The 17,631-nt window shown below is 39.6% G+C and overlaps 1 protein-coding gene across 1 annotated transcript in view; it reads left to right on the top strand.

Annotated features, from left to right (window-relative positions):
• Nucleotides 1-17,631, top strand: part of JAZF1 (JAZF zinc finger 1) — a 188,834-nt gene that overhangs the window by 159,485 nt on the left and 11,718 nt on the right. The window lies entirely within an intron of this gene.

The raw sequence follows: 17,631 nt of genomic DNA, 5'->3' as shown, positions 1-17,631 counted from the left end.
CAGTAGGAGAGCTCTGCCTATGGTACAGTTAAAGATTTAAAGAAATGGTCACTATCTTCCCCCTACCCCATTCCCCTCCCCTTTTTTTTTTGGTGGGGGGAAACTGGAGTTCATAGTAAGTGGTCAGGGAGGAATGTTCTGCTGCTGTCATCATGTAGAAGTTACTTTCATTAGGAAACTATGTTTATGAAAAGAAGTAAAGGAAAAAAGGACCTATATTTCCTTCAAAAGCTAATATTCCAGTGGTTTTCCAGGGTATGAAAGACCTAGGAATTTTTTTTGCACTGATTAGAGTAGCTGAAAACTGCTTGCTATCCTGAACCAAATCTCTTGGCCTAAGTCAGTCTGATTTACTTTAGGTAGAGATCTTGTCAGATAATTCTGGTACACTTCAGACTAAATACCAGTAATTTCTTAAGCTAAATGCATAAAATAGGGCTATTCTGTTCTGTAATAAACAGGTTCAATATATTCTCCTTAGCAGGAAATCACTTGAGCATCACTGCCCTGAAAAACTGTTATGCCACATGTTTTTTATATAGGCTATTTCATGTCTTAGTATTAATGACTAAATGGAAAAATTGTAGCAGTCCTTGAGATGTTCTGTCTGCAAGTTGTGAAATTTGGTGGTTGTTCAGTACGTCCCTGGTTATGAAAAAGGGAGGCACGTTGAGAAAAGCTAAATGATAAAGCCCTAATATAATTCAGAAAATTTTAGATTTTCTTAATTATCTCCTGTTTGAAACAAACTGATTCATTTCCTTGACATCCTACAGCAGATGGCAAGGCGTTTCTTCTCTCTTTTGTTTACTTTTTGTGCAGCTCCTCCTGAGAAGGCTAATTCATGATGTGGTCAGGTAGTATGACTTTGCACATCCGTCAGCAGTATTGGCTAGTGATGTACTCTTTGAAACATGTTCCATCAAATACTAAAGAAAAAAACTCAACATCTGTCTACCAAAATACTTTCATTATTTGTATATTTTCCAAACTTTTAAAGTTAGTCAGAATGTTGTTTTACCTGCAGTTAAGAGAATCAGTTTGTTATGGCTGCATTTCTGCAAGTCCTGCCTGCCAGGTTATAAATAATACCGGCTTCCTCTTTCTGCACCCTCTGTTCCAAGTTCCCTTTTGGACCCCTGTTCCAAAGCTAGGGTTTGTAACATCCTAGTAACAAAAAACATATATTCTTTCTTTAAGACTTCTTTAAAAATTTACTATTAACTGCATTGCATTTCAGCAGCCTCAGCCCAGAAATTCCATTTTTCTCATCTTAAAAGTTTTTCTGGACCTAAAGTAAGCATTGAGCTTTTTCTGGTAACTACAGGTTTTTTTCCTAGAGTTTACTTGGTGTAGGATTTTTTCCAACTTAGGTAGATGAGGTGGTCAGAGTCGTGTCATGTCTGAATTTCTGTGGGTGCAGTGCCTGGAGAGGCACCCCAGTAGGAGCTGCAGACTAACTTTAGATGTGCAGCTCACGTGTCTTTTATTGGCCAATGCAAATCTTTTTCCCTCAAGTGCAAGTATATATGGCAGTTGACTAGCAAGGTGGTGTAACCAAGGGTAGTTAGACAAGATTTGTTTCAGGGAAACAATTTAGAGTCTGTAAATTGTCCTACCTTTCAGCCTCACAGTGCCTACACAGCTTTCAAGCCCTACAGGCATACCCTCCACTGCATCCAGTGAGAATGAAGAGTATTGCTGTATTCCTTCCATGCAGTCCTGTTTGATTTGTACTCCAAGAAAACTCTTGTTAATTCGTCTTTGAATGCAGGTAAACGTGTATGTTGTGGTAACTTGAGAAAACCAAGAGGCTATTTTCCCTTAGGTTGCCTTATGCCCTGTATTTGTTACAATCCAAATATAATCCTTGTCCTCGTCCTTCTTTAGACCCACACTTTGTCAAAAATAATGTGGGATTGCTTTGACCCAGTTTATTCATGGAATTCTCAGAATGGCTGTTCCCCTTTTATTATCTCCTGTCTCAGTTGTTGGATAGTTCATGAGGACTCAGCAGTGTGCCTGGAATTACTGTCACTGCATAAAGTGGTGCCACTTCACATGCCAGAGAGGAATCATGCCCTACAGGCTGGTGAGGTGGCATGGAACATGTGTTCCTCAGCAGAGAGTGTCTGTCACATACGGCTTCTTGTCATTCTCATTCAACGTAGGAAGCAAAAACCACATTAATCTTTTGAGTCCCCTTTTCCATGTACTGTCCTCCCTTTTGGTAAGCGGCTCATCTTGGCTTTCCCAGGGGTGTTAGTCTTGGCTTGGGTGAAGCCAGGAGCTGCCTGGATCCCAGTCAGGTTGGTGCATGTCCTCACGGTGATATCTCGCCACTTCCCGATGGTTTTAAGCTACTGCTGTAAGTTTTCAGCAGAGTGCAATTTCATATAATGATCTCTCATCTGTGCATTGACCAGACTCAAACCCACTCAGCTTGTGAAACATGATAAGAAGCAGTTCAAGGTGTTTTGGCTGCAGAGAGTGTTTGTTAAGTTTTACAGTAAAAACCTGTGCCAAAAGACTATGGGGCCTCGTTCTTAGACAGAGCTGAGCAGCGTCCAGACTGACCCACGTCGATGCTGCGGATGTTGCACGTGCACATGAAAGCACCTCCTGCTTCTTGGTAGAGGAGGTTATTCATAGAGAAGCAGAAATATTCAGCAAAGAGGTGTGCTCTTTAAGGCTCTTCTCAGGTAGTGAAGTAGACGTGTATTTGTCTTCAGATTCTGTGTGTGTTAGTCCCCTGAAATGGCCCGTTGGTGCTTTTGGTGGGAAGTAGAAATTAAGTAGTTAATTTTCTATACCTCCCCTCTCCCTCGGGGTGGCTGGCATATGCTCTCTGCTTACATTTGGCTTTTTGTTCCCTCTCCTGTAACAAGTTTTCTCTTCTTCTTAAGACCTGCATCCTCTAATAGTTCCAGAAAGTTCTCTTTAAAAATTTGCTCCAGTTTTTATTTTAACAATAGTGCCTCCCAGGAGACTTTTTTTAGTAGGGCTTAAATGGTCTTGTTAGAGTTCACAGGCAGGATTTAGCAAAAGAAATGGCTTCCATCAGGAATAAAGGCTCCTTAGGGTGATAGGGAAATAGAGCAAAGTAGCACCAGCACACAGCTTATTTTGGAAAGATGTTAGCAGTCTGCAAATACTGAAATATCTCTTTATTTAAGGAGCAGTCAATTAAGTCACAAAAACTTATGTTGCTTTTATTTTTAAATGTCAATTTTATACCCACAAAACTAATGAAGTCTAGTTATGGATTAAAACGGGGCTGGCATTGCATCCTTAACATACGTTGTTAATTTTTTGAATGTTTTCATACATCTGTGTGGCTCACAGATGAAATTTCCACTCCTAACTTCCTGGCTTTTGAGTGTAAGTCAGAGCATTGACATTCCTTTGAAAGCTATGGTATCTCTTCATACTGAAAAGCTTTAAAAGAGATCCAGTGATAGTAACTTATTGGGAATTAATTAGTAAAATAACCTGTTCCCAATTTTAGTTAGAAAAGTAATTCATACTGATGACTCTCATTCAAAAAAAAAAAAAAAGCCGCTTCTGCATTGAAGAAATGCCAAAAATCATCTGAAACCACTGTTTTCTGTTTGTTTATTATTTTCCTTTATATTTATGACTTTTTTTTTTTTTTTAAACTATTCCAGGCCTGGAATAGTAAATTTCAGCCTGGAGTGAATTTTTTGCCTTCCTATAAATCCTGAAGCAAGAGTTTAATACCACCAACTGGCTTTTTAATAGTTCAACCCCAAGTCTTGTACCCTCCCACCTTCCTCTGCACAAAAAAAAAAAAAAAAAAAGAAAAAAAGAAAAAGAAAAGCTGGAGTATTTGAAAACCTCATACTTAGCATTTCATTTTGCTCTGAAGAAGCTGGCTCTCAGACATCCTTTCCTGTTTATTTTTTATTTTATATAGATTACAAGTTATAACATTTATGCAGTTTTAATAGGTTTATAGACCTATTTACTGCCTGATCATTTGGGGCAGTGGATGGCAGCCAGTCCTGGCACGAAGTGTTGAGGATGCTGTGGTTGCCTGGAAAAGTTGTGGCCTTTTCTCAGCCCTTCCACTTGGGAAGGAGATGAAAGAGTGCAGTTTTCATGGGTGGTCATAGGCTGACCCCATGAGAGAATTGGCAAGTCCCATTTTGATTTACAGCTGTCATTTGAGTAGGTGACTAACTATTGGTTTGTGTTATTAATTGGGATAAATGCCTTTCTGGGGAGTCATACTTGTTCAGTCATTTTTGATTGATTGCATTTGAAAGTTTTTACCTTTCAGAAATATGTCAGACTTCCTTGAAATTTCCACCAGTCCAGTCTCAGTATCTATTAATGTGACCCCGTTTTCTACCCACAGAAAATACCTAACTTTACAATTTTGGTTTTTTTTTTTTTCTTTTCTGGTAAAATTTGAAAGTAATAAATCCTTTTAATCTGGAGTAAAAAAATTGCTTTGTAGGATTTGCCTTAACCTTTAGGAAGTGTGACATCTAAAGAGTGATATTTTAATCAAATATGCCTAAAAATTCAGCAAAGTAATGTTATGAGACTTGAAAAAAAAATACTGCTGAGGCTATCAAATTATTACTGGTGATGTAGAAATTACTACATTTGCCATCTGAGGATACTGTCTGAATGATGCTTTGGCAGATTTATGATAAACGAGTGGTTTTATATATAGCGGTAGAAATATAGAGCATATGCTAAAACTGAAATCAAGATTGCTTTGTAGCTTTGTCAGTAGTCCTAAAGCTGCACTATTTCAGTCAGAGCACACTATGTGAGATGGACCAATTTTTGTCTAATAAATCATACTAGTGGTGAAACATGACCTAATATAATATGTCATTCTGAAACGGAAAGTGAAATTCAATTAATTTTCAATCAAAAGGAAAAAAAAAAATCAGTCTTCCCCCAGTGTCTTATTTTCAGAGCCTGGTGTAGTTAAGAGTACTTTTTATACCTAGAGTGATTACATTCTTAAATGTCTGTAATACTTTTAAATATATTTGTGTTTGATTCAGGTTTAGGTAACTAAATTAAGGAGAATCATCTCCCATTTACATCATTAAGGAATATCTTCTAAGAATGAATATTTTCTAAAAGGTGCATATAAATTTTTACTCAATAAAATTAATAGATCCTAAAAACTCAGACTCTTGGTATCTTCTCTGATTCAGATGGATTTTGTTCAGGATTCAAATGCTACTACTGGCGAAACAGTGACCAAAAAATTACAGCTTCCTTCTGTGTTAACAAGTGTTCATGCTGCTGATGAAATAATTTAGAGCATCATTGTTCCCTCTATGGGACTAATTTACAGGGGAGGAAAGTCTGCATATTACAACAAAGGAGCTCCTTTCTCTACTAGCAAAGGCAGCTGGGACTCAGAAATTGATCTGTAAGGATCCACCTTTCTTCCGGTCCACTAAGGAGCTGTCTGGTGTGGAAGCTTTGATTTTGGGAAGTGAAATACTGTGTGGCAGTTAGGGACTTTTCCCAATAAGCCTGGTTATCTCATGTACTGTTATATCCATGATATGAGATACCATTCCTGTAATTCTGCTCTATAGAATTTGCATTCATGGATAACTTGTGAAGGAATCCCACGGGCCTCCTCTTGAATCTGTTCCTTTTCTTTTCCAAGAATGCAAAAGCTGAAAGAAAACCACCCATTGTTTGCTGGTAATAGCAACCAAAACCACAATAGTAACCAGCCTTTGTAATTGGGCATTGAAATAGAGTAACAGGCATATGCTGGAAACTAATATGGTTTAGATTCTAAATGTGTGTTTAATTTTTTCTACTTTAAGTTGTTGAAAAACTGCATTGTTGTAATGTAAAAGCTCATTCCTCTTCATAGGTATCAAAGCAGCTAACATTTCAGTAGAGTTTCCATATGTCAGGCTTTCAACAATGAAGTAATCGTATGGCACAGACAGCTGTTGCACAGAGTGCTGGAACAGCACACTAAACAGAATCCAGCAAGAAAAAGAGATCTGCTCAGCTGAACTGCTTTGTGAGTTTAGAGTGAACACCAGAAATGTCAAATAACAGGGGTGTTCCCCCACAAATTAATTGAAGACTTACAGGAGGAGGAGCTAGGTGCTCAAAGTTTTTTTGTGTTGATGGATATGCTATTAATACGTAGCTGAATTAAGCTGAATTTGTTGCAGAACTGCTATTTATAGCAGGATCTGTTTGGCTGCTGTCAGCAGGTGGCATTTCTGAACTCCATGTTAGGTTGAATCAGAATGGATTCTGAACCATTCAATCTGCTACTCAGTTGATAATCTGCAACAGCTTTCTCTTTGGGCAATGAAGATTTACTCAATATTGCTACAGCTAGAGAGATACTGCTCTTTTGTGGTGGGCTTATTTTTATGCGCAAAGTGGACTGCAAAATATTCCTTTACTAGATCTTAAGGGAGCTTGAAATTAGACTTGGGAGGACGAGTGGGAACAAGTACACATTGATGGCATTTTGAAAATCACACTACAAATTCAGCTCACGTGGGCTTCAAGCACATGATTAATGTTTAGCACCTAATACTAAGGAAGTAAATGCTGTCTGACTTGGAGCACATAACAAGTGCTTTGTCAGACTGGAATGGAGTATTCACCACTTGCAGAGTTGCAAGCTCAAGAATTTATGTAGTCACGAAAACCCAGCTTTAGCCATTCCCTTCAAAAATTCTTCACCTCTATTAGCGTACTGAAAATGCTTAAATTTAATTATTACACTTCATGTTTAAGTGGCCTAGTATCATGCAGATGTAATTGAAAAAAATAATGAAAAGTAGAAATATTAAATCAAATCCCAGGGCTGTTGTATTAAATTGGTGAGAAGCGGGCTGAGAGTGTTATGTTTTTGTGTGTTTGACTTACGGGGTGTCCAGCATAGTAAAGCATGAATCAAGCAAGCTCTGTTGCAGCTTGAAAAAAGCAGACTTTCAGATGTCTGAGGAACCATCTCATTGCTTGTTCAGAACTTTCTACTTGTTTAATTGCCTGTTCAGAGACTGAAGAACTTCTATGCTATGTTTTTATTAAAAATTAGATATATGGACTCAGTCTTGGATAAACACTATGAGCAAATAAGTAAGGCATACTTCACAAAATGAAGACCAAATTCAGTTCTCCAGCATAATGAATGTTTGAATACATTTGATATTTCAGTCCTGCAAGGTATGAAAAAATCTATGTTGAAATGTCTTGTGGAAACTGAATTGTGGTCCCTGACAACATTTCCTTCTGATGTGCTTCACTGTTGCTGGGTTTTTACATTTCTGTGTAGATGACACAAGAGAACTTTCTTTATTGGAGCCAAAATGGTTCCATCTAATTGCAGGTTTGGGGCCCTATGTTAATCCTGCACACTAACTAATATTGTACGTATAATTGCCCAGCATTTAGCAATGTGAGGCACCTATTCCAACAGAGCCTTATGGGTGTTCTTTTAAAAATAATGAAAAAAATAATGAATGACATTGTGCAAAACAGTTGATCAATGTATGACTTAACTATAGTATATGTGTGTGCTTAGATATGGTATGAGATTTTAACATGAGGTTTTGGCTGAGGTCATGACTAAGCATGAATAATAAGAGAAATCTGTGGTAGTTTCCAGTTTCTACCTTAAGGAATAGAGCTATAATAGAAGATTTCTAATAACAATGAAAAATAGTAAGTAAAAGTACGATTATTTCCTATAGGGTTTTTCGTAGAACAGGTGGGATTTGTTCCCACATCTAGCTTCAGAGCTAGATGTCACATTCCAATTTTAGGGAGCCAGGCTGTAAACTTGTACATATTTAGCTCTTTCTTCAGTTACGCAAAGTGAAAAAATGTTCAAGTGTTCATCACTGTGCTCAGCTAAGTGCCTCAGAAACTGATTTTTTTTTTTTCTTTCCTAGCAGTCATCAGCTGTTAGATGGCTGTCTGGCTTCATTACCGAGACAAAACTGTGTATTAACCTGGTTACTCAGTGACTAAACCAAACCAAAAGATTTACATTCCCAGAGCATGCTGAGACTTAGGCTTGGAGGATCTGCAGAGCAGAGATAATTCCATATTGTAGTCAAATCTTGGACTAACTTGTAGCTCCAAACCAAACAGCTTGAAATAATCCTGAAGACCAAGACATTAACTTGGTCAAACCTGCCCATTTTTTTGACCTGTAGCTGTGCATTACCTCGGTACATGCTCTGCAGTTTGGCTGAACCCTAAAAGGAGGAAGGATGGGAGCTGGCCCACTTTGATGGCTGTGTCTCTTACAAGGGAGGCCCTGGTGTCTTTTTTTTATCTCCCAGGGAAAACCAGAGTCGTAAGGACTCGCAAACCCCAGCCCTGTCTGCCTTACAGAAGTGATCTGGTTTGTTTTACAGGGTGTTTGGGACCCCTCAAAGTCCACCTCTTTCAGTGCACATGGACCAGGTGAATGCGGAGTGTTGGTTAAGGCTGCAAGGACCACAGGGCTGCAAGTCCATGGCTACAGTTCTTTCATAGTCCTGTAGCTTTGGGGTACACATCCTGGAGGATTTCTGCAGGGCAGTGCAAGACAAGCTGACATTACCCATAAGTGTCTTAATTTTTCAGAGGTTTGGTATTTCCACTGATCCAAGCCTGTAAACTTGTGAAGATGGAGCAAAATTATGGCGATTCTACTGGATCTGATCTTTTCTGTGGTTTGCATAGAGACATGTGCTATGATAACCTTCCCTGCTTAGTCCTTTATTTAACTCCATCTTAAACTAACTTACAACTCAAGTACAAAAAGGCCTATACTATATTCACAAAATTATGTTATTTTAAAGTGTTGTTTCTAACCATTTAAATTGCTTTTAGAGTTAAAAGGACATTTTTAAGTGTATATAGAATAAAGTAAGACTAATATGAAAATAACCAATGGGGGGAAATGGGGCTTTGCTGTGAGGGAAAATACATGTTGACTTTTTTTAATCATGATTCCTCTCAGTTTTTTGCTACATTTTCTGTTTTTCTTCATTTTCCTGCTTTATGGGTGCATTTTCATTATAATTCTGTTAAATTTCTGATTTGCTTTTAACTTGGCAGTGAAAATGTGTTGACCCCAGTTTGCTGTAAAAATATGTTCTGAGAAGATTAGTTCAGTTGTTGGATTTTGTGCTTTCCAGTAGAATTCTGAATCTGACCAGAGGAAAAGGCACTCCAAAATTTAACACTACCTTTTATTTCATCTCGTTCACTACAGGTAGCTTTACATGTAATCTGGACTTCGTGTTGTACTTCATCTTCCCAGCCCCTTCAGGACATTCTTGTTTGATACAGACATAAATTGCACCAGCAATTGTAAAGCTACTGTGCTGTAGAATTGTATTTTAATTGCACATACCTGTAATTAATTGTATGGGAATTTTCACAGTAGTCTCCCCAAGGAACAATTTAATTGAAAAGTAACTGAGTTGTCTAGACTACAGCAACTCATAAAATCATCACTAGTTTTGGGTTTTGAGCTACAAAGCAGCAATAGAAACATGGCTTGTAGATTTAAAGTACTTCCAAGCACAGGAACTATTTTATAATCCCCATCGTAGTAGCCTACCCTGGCAAACCATTTTTAACAGTGTCAAGAACAAAAAATGTACAATAAGCTTAAAAGTAAAGATTATGTCTGTGTTAATTTTTGATAGGATAGGGATTTTTGTGCACAAGCACACCCGTCACACACAGACCTATCTTTCTCCAAATGTGTGAAAAATACACACTTTGTAGACGGCGCATTGTGTCTGCCTTTCACAGCTTGTGGCATAACTGGTTTAACATAGGAATGACACTCAAAAAGTTGCTTCAGCGGTTCTGGGTAACAATGATGGCATTCATGTTTGTGTGTTTATACTTCAAGGGCCAATTGGTGGAAGGATTTTTATTTATTTATTTACTATTTAGCTTTGTAAGTAATCTGCTAATTATCTTGAAAATTCCTAGCTGAAAACACAAATGTTTTTCTCCAAGTTAGAAGCAGTAGTGGCCACATGGAACTTTTAGATGTTTATTTAAATTTAGGTGTGTTTGTATATATGCACATATATATACTTACACTTATACATATATGTATAGTACACTGCTACATTAAATGGGATTTATCTGTACCACTGCAGTACCTCAAGGACTGAAAAAATTACTCCATGTCCACTGGTGCTGCGTGTCTGCACACTGACAGCAGTGTTAGGGTTTAGCAGAAAAAAAGCCAGACTCATTTAGGCGGCACTTCATGTGTGATGTAGATGATGAAACTTAAGCAAATGTTTGCGTTTTCCTTGCATTGTGGCCAAAGCAAATCAGAAGTAATAAAAAGCAAGGACTAGCATACGACTTCACACTCAATGACTTATAACCCAGAGAGGTTTACTTCACAGGGGAAATGGTGTATCATGAGTTGATGTTAGCCAGTACAAGATTCTCAAAAGTATGTAACATTTTAGGAAAAACAGGGTTCTTCGTAGCTTTTGTGTGTTTCCAAGTGAACTAAAAACCGTGAAACATTTGCTGGCCCCTAAAACCACAAGATCCTCTTGTCTTTTTGGCGCTTGTGGCCTGGCAGGTGGAAGACATCTTGCTGGGGATGAAGGCTGGTGCTTTGTCCTTGCTGGCATAGTCTCCCTCTTGAAAGGTTTTTCCATATATAGTCAGACAGTGCCATTCACAGCTATTTCTGAGCACTTCTCCCTCTAATGTCGAAGGATACAAGAAGCCAAGGAGCAATGGAAAACAGCAATTTGAAAACTACTTTGATTTCAGCCCAGTGATATATCACCTGAAACAACTCACACTTGCTAACATAAGGTTTGTAGACCTGACTGAAACAATGACAGCCTCAAAGAAAGGTTTGTGACAGCGTAACAGGCACAGTGCACATTTTCTTTTATCAGAATCTTTGTCTTTAAAAATGAGAGAGGAGACATGACTCCCCACCAAATGTGTTCTTATGCTTGGGTTAATTTCTTTCTGAGAAACACAAAGTAGGATTAATGAAGAACACAACAAATCTTTCCTGTAGATTTTTTTGTGTAATTAAAATGAAAAAAGCCTTCATTCTTGCTTAGTAGTTGACAGCCATTTTAGCCCCTACTGGTAATTTTGAGTCTTAGGGCTAGCTCTCAAATCATGCTGATGATGTTTCTTAAATCTAGATGGTCAGAGCTTCAAAAGCAGGCAGAGAGAAGTGGTCAGTGTATATTCATGCACATTAAATCCTCCCGGCCCTTCAGTGCATTGAAGTGGAGAATTTGCCGTTGCCTCCCTTGTTGCTGGTCAGGGGTTTGTAGCTCTCTTGGGCCTCACAAACATGAAATTTCCTGAGCCCCAAGCTGCTGAAAAAGCACTGAGCTGTCTTGCACCTCTGCGGCTCCTCCGCACCCTGGTCCTCCGTGCGCTGCGCCAGGGCTGACGTGCACGCTGCGCGCTGCAGCCCATTCACACGGGAGCACCTTGGAAATCCCTGCCCGGCTAGATCCCACTGAAATCAGCAGCGCTCCTGGTGTAGTGCAGGCTGTACCTGCACAGTGATAGCAGTGCCTCGGGGAGGGGGGAGCCTGGTGGGAGCTGAGTGCATCCCTGCAGGATTTGCACGCCGCTGGGGGCACGGCACGGCAGTTGGGGTGCGGAGGGACCGTGTGCGTTAGCAGTTTTATGGCCTGCACTGTAAGTGGCTGGATAGCTTTTGTGCAGCTGTAAAGCATGTATAAAACATGTCTCAAATGTATTTTCATAGCTTCATAAAGTGCAGTTCATTTATGTAGGTACTTTTTATTGTAATCCTTTATCTTCAACATGGAACTGTTTCCTGGTACCGTTTCTCTTTTTTTCTTATCTTTCTTTATAAAATGGGGTAAAGAAGAGAAAAGAAAAACTGCACTTTTGTTACATGCACCAGGAGAGCCCTTAAGTACGGTAATCGTGCCCTGAACTTGTATTTTTGTATTTCTAACCTCGGAATGCAGGCCTAGCAACTAAAAAGCCAAAATAACATTAATTATGACTGTTCCTCACTGTGGTTTTTGGAGTATAAGTTTGGAACAGATGTTTGAGGGGAGAGAAGGGAGGGGAGGAAGGATGGATTGTTTCTTTTTCTCAGCCCCAACTGGTTTTAATTCTTTTTTGAACATTTTGCGAATATCTTTAAACATTTGCCAGAGTTCAATTAACATCCTGTGACTAAAGGTGGAAAATGTCCTACTTTGTTTTTCTTTAAACATATACCTGCTCTTGCTTCTCATGCCAAAGCCAGAAAAAGAAAGGATTCCAGCTGGCATAGGTTTTATTACTGTTACATTACTTTGCAGGTTAAGCCTCGAATTGGGAGGGGTCTGCTGGATTTATTTATTTATTTGCTTTTTTTATTTTCATGATTTTTAAAAAGTGCCATGTAAAACACTGCCATTTAATTACAGGAAGGTTATGTTCTTTTTGGGGGCGTGTTTAACAGCTTATTCTTGTTTACATGAAGTTGTAGAAATCTAGTTTTTAAATATGTTTAAAGCAGAGATTGTGTTCTTGGGTTTATCATGTTTTTCCTGTACTGTGTATAAACACAAGATTGTACATTATTGAAAGCCCTTTTTTGTGGAAAACAGGATTGGGGGGAAAAGTTTATATAAGAATGCAAAATAACTTCCCGAGACTATTGGCGCAGTGTGACCATAAAACCTCAACAGCACATTGTGCAGTGACATTATAACAATTTGCTTTAGCACCTCTGCAGCGTTCTCAGAAAGCCCTGCTCTACAAAACACATGCCGTGGTATCAGTTGACTGTTTTTTTCCAGAATCAGTTCTTTACATGCATGTTTTTGTGATTAGTTGCTGTTCCACAAGTAATTGGAAGTGGTAGGGTTTTTTTTAATTTATTTATCTTATTACATGTGTGTTTTGTTTGCATTTATACATTCAATAAGTTGTAACATATCTGCTTATATAGGTGTGCAAGCGGATTTATAAACTTTGGATTAGGATTTACAGTGCTTTCGTTTTAAAGACTGTTCTTTACTATACCAGTATCAAGACACAGATATATCAGGAAAGAAAATGGCACACAGTTACTGCTAAGGCCAGATAGAATCCAGCTGCTCCACCAACCCCAGTATTGCCTCTGGAGGATTTTTTTTTTAACATGAGTATGTTGGTTTTGGTTCTCTAGTAGCCCAAAATGGAGAGCAGATCTCATGTGTATGTAAATAGTTCTCCATTTCAACAGTGAAAAAGAATATGTAGCACTAATATCATACTAATAGCACTTTAAATATAAAACTTTATGTTTATTTTGTACCTTTATCAGTTCAGCTTAACCTCCAACATTTTAAGGTGATTTCCCATATGATTTCCCATATAGGTTAGCTCAGCCAAAGTCATTGTATACCAAAATGCAATGTATTCAGATTTATGTTTTACCAGTAGGAGTGTTTGCATGCTTTTCAAAGTGAATCCAAACCTTGCAATGGGATACATTTTCAGTCACTTAAAATTCAGCATGAGCTTACACTGAGAGCGCTGAAATGAAAACTGCAGTTGGTGTGAAATGTTGGAATTGACCTATCTACCACGTCATTTAAAACACTAGGGTGCTGGATGTTTAACTATGTGTGGGTTCATCCTGTTTGAAGTACCACCCTCCGAAATAGCAGGGGGAAGGATCTTTTCAGACTGTCTCTGTGACTGTGCAACTCATAGTTGCCATTTGACTGGGAGAGAGGGAGAGGATGTCCAGAAACACCTACCCATAACCTTGGATGCTTAAATGTCCCCTCCTTTGGTCTAGCAGTGGAGGTCTGAAAGTGTAGTGTGAAAGCTGCTCTTCAAATGATGCAAACAAACACAGAAAAGCGTTTTGTGGGGGTTTTTTTCCCCTAACTTATTTTCTCTAGCGCTTTCAAGTGCCTTGTGCCTAAAAATAATGATAAAAAACATACTGTTCTTTGTATTTGAATCTGTGTTCACATCATTACATGAGGTACATTTTTGAAATTCTCTTGGTGCTTATTCATTAGCTGAGCCTTGCTTCAGCCAGAGACAATAGAAAATTAGTTCTTCTGGGCAGTAATACATCCTAACAGCTCATTATTTAGCGCTTGATACTTGATCTGAGCTAGGAGAGGACGGGAAAAGAGAAAAGGAAGGGTGGTTTCTCCAGAAGACATTGTTCTGGCCAAATCCTGCTCTGACTGGTGTCATGGGAAGAGGAGGATGCCGGCAGCAGCAGCCACAGCCCGCAGAGCCCGCGGGACGCGCTGTGCAGGGCTGGCAGTGGCCAGCGGGACAGCCCTGAGCCCCCGCCCCGCCTGGCGCAGCGCCAAGGCGGTGGTCAGTCCTAATTGCTATTTTCATGGCTCTGTTGCGATCATGAAGAGGGATGGAGGCCTCTGTCAGCCCTGGCAAGTGCCTGTTTGACAAATCGTAACCATCTCAATCAGCTCCCACCAGTGAGAGCAAAGCTCCGAGCATGCAGTTGGCTTTGAGCACAGAATTGCCTCTTCTCATCCAGAAATGAGGATTGGGAATATTTACTGGGAGAAGAGCAAAAACTCAGCTGCGTGTGCTTATACCCACGTGCTCTGGCCTTCACTGAGGTGAACCTAGTCCTTGTTGTATTTAGGTGCTGAATCCAAACACTGGAATGGCACTTGGCTATCTAAAATGCCAGTGTCTGTAGCACTGCACAGTGCTCTGTTAAACCTCTCTGGGTTTTCTTCAGTTGTGTCTACATCATCTTTGTGGACATGAATGGTAAAAGTATTTTTGAAAATGTAAGAATTTCATCTCAATGGACATTTCACAAAGGCTGAAAACCGCTTCTGTCCTCTGAGTCCCCTCTCTCCACCCACCAAAACAAGCAGGCAAGTAAAGACCCTGACTTAGTGTGTCTGGATGGTTCAGTGTCTGACTTTTTTTGCTGGAGTTTGCAGAGCCAGTGCATTGTGCCAGCTGTACCAGCTCTCAGCTGAGAGAGTCCTGCTACAGCTTCTAGACTAAAAACTTTCATGGCTGCTGTTATTTGACTGTTTTGTGTTTCATTGCTCTGAGCATTTATTTCCTGTTCTTTATATGAAGGAAGAATATTTCATTTTGAACGACTTGATATGTTTTTAGATCAACAATGAGTATCAGCTGTAGGAACATTGTCATGACTGTGTGCATCCATGGGCACAGAGGGAAGAAGTCTGACAACTCCATAAATGTGCTTTAGTGTTAACCCAAAATTCACACAATATTAATAATTCACTTTTTTTATCAAGGAAACTGTCGCAGTATATGGGAATGCAAAGTTCTTAACTTAAGAAGTGCGCTCATAAAACTGTTTCTATGAAATACAAACTGCAAGTCTCACACGGGACAAAGTGTGAAGCTGAATTTTTATGAGAAATCCTTGGAATTACCATGAACTTTCGGTGACATTAGCAATGTTGGTTCCCACTGCAGTAAGCTATTTGCTCATAGTTATTCATTGTATACTTAAACGTATGCTTTCTGGTCACAGAAATAATTGGCAAGGATGTTTTGGGTTTGCTTTTCTTCATGGGAGGAGAAAGGAAGAACTTATAATGTTCTTGATCAGAGGTCAAGATAGATCCTGCTCACTAAAATAGCACACACAGCTTGTGCTGGTTTAAATCAGCTTTGCCTTTTTTATATTTAAAGGCACAGCAGAGAAGTCTTTAGATTTGAAAAGCGATGTAGCAACAAATGCTGTGCACCTGCTAGAACCAAGATTCATTTAAAGTTCAGGGGAAAATCCTCTGTAAATCTCACGATAGAATGAATTCACTCATGCAAAAGGCAGAATCTATCTTAGCTAAAGTGGTGTAAATACAGAATAAACCCCAGAAATATAAAAGATAAGGCCCCAGATTTTCAGCAGTGTAGCTGGGATGTTATCTGTTCCAGAATGTCAAATGAATTAGCTCTCTGCAAACCATTTCTGAGCTCTTTAAATTACTGACTTCATCTACTGGAAAACAAAAAAGTAGTAGATGGGCATTGAAGAGTTGAATTCTTTCCTGTAGGATTAAGTGACAGTCTCACTGATTTTGATAGGAAAACTGACTGGCAGCAAAGATGTAGACCAAGTCTTTATGGTCAGTTTTGCTTTTTGTCAAACTACAAAGGCTCCTTACCCTGCAGGCAGTAATCATAATCCCTTTTCGTGCATGCCTTTACTTTTGTCTGTGACATAGACAGCTTCCTTATTTGTGATGGGTTGTTTAAATGCAGTGTGAAAATTACAAGAGAAGTAACTTGCTGGAACTCTTTGTGACCCAGTATGTTTTGTGGCTTCTCAGAACAGGTAATTTTATGTGCTATCTGGCTCCAATATGGCATACTGTGTGAGTTGTGCCTAGTGGAATTCGCCTCCCCTTTGAGGAGTAGTGGCATTGTCTCAGCATGGAAAATTGCAGGGGGAAAAAAAGGCTGAGCTAGCATTCTTTCCTTGCCTTTCTTTTGTTTCATTTTTTGATCTGCTGGGGGCAGCACAGATGAAGTGAGGCTTTTGGCAAGGTCACTAGAATGAGGAGTGGGGGAATGACTTTGTGGGCCAGGACTGAGGGAATATTGCATGCGAGGACGGGTGCAATATTAAGAAGATGTTACTGAGTTATTTGGATAATAAAGTAGTGGTTTAGATCGGGCCAAGGTAGAACTGTGTAGGGTCTCTGAATGAAAGCCAGATGATGAAACTGGATATTATGTTAAAGAGCAGTGATCTAGCAAGAAGCTTTAGAAAAAGCATTGCCAGAGGAGGGAGGGTTTTTGGGGTTTTTTTGCTATTGTAGAACTAGTATTTAGTTATGGTAATAATATTGAATATTTGTACAGTGCCTTGTTGAAACCATGTGCTTCTCTATCAGCCAGATGTTTAGATGCTTTGTCTTAGAGAACTGTGTGTTGTCGAGTTTTGGGGGTGTTTTTTTTGCTATTTGGACTTCTGAAGCCTAGTTCTGATATTTTTCAGTGGGAGGAACAGTCAGTCTGCTTTCCAAGCGTGAGGAGGCCATTGGCCCACATGCTACAGGAATGGCTCAGCTCAGTGCCCTAAGGGCAGCGTGCCCCAGCAGAGCATCCTGTTTTCCATGAGCATGGCAGCATCCAAGCAGAGCGGAGCGACGCAGCTCTCTGGGGCCTCTCTGAAGAGTTACTGCAAACACTGCCCAAGTCACGCAGTTGTTACACCCTGGAGCAGGCCATAGGTTAAATGCAAAGGCGCTAAATTTGTTTTGGTTTTTTTTTTTTCTTTTTCCTTTAAAAAAAAAGTAAATATTTACAGATATAATTGTGAAACACCAACCAAGTTTGTGAAAAAAAAAAAAAAAGGCAAGCAATTAACTCTATCTTGATCAAAGTGCGCTGCTGCACGCTTCCCCTCGGCGCGCTGCTGGTCCCCGGGAACGCTGCCCAAGAGCCAGGGCAGCGCCGGCTCGGGTTGCAGTTTGTACACCTGACATGGAGCCCAGCTCCGCCTGGGAACGGCCTCGCAAAGCCACCGTGCTCAGCCCTGCGCCACTTAATTAAAATACCTCATCCAGGGGCTGTTTATAATGGCAGCGCCAACCTGTGCGTTGTGCTTTTTGTTTTTCC

The sequence above is a fragment of the Motacilla alba genome, chromosome 2, assembly GCF_015832195.1.
Source record: "Motacilla alba alba isolate MOTALB_02 chromosome 2, Motacilla_alba_V1.0_pri, whole genome shotgun sequence".
NCBI lineage: Eukaryota > Metazoa > Chordata > Aves > Passeriformes > Motacillidae > Motacilla > Motacilla alba.
This window is presented reverse-complemented; position numbering and strand designations above follow the sequence as displayed.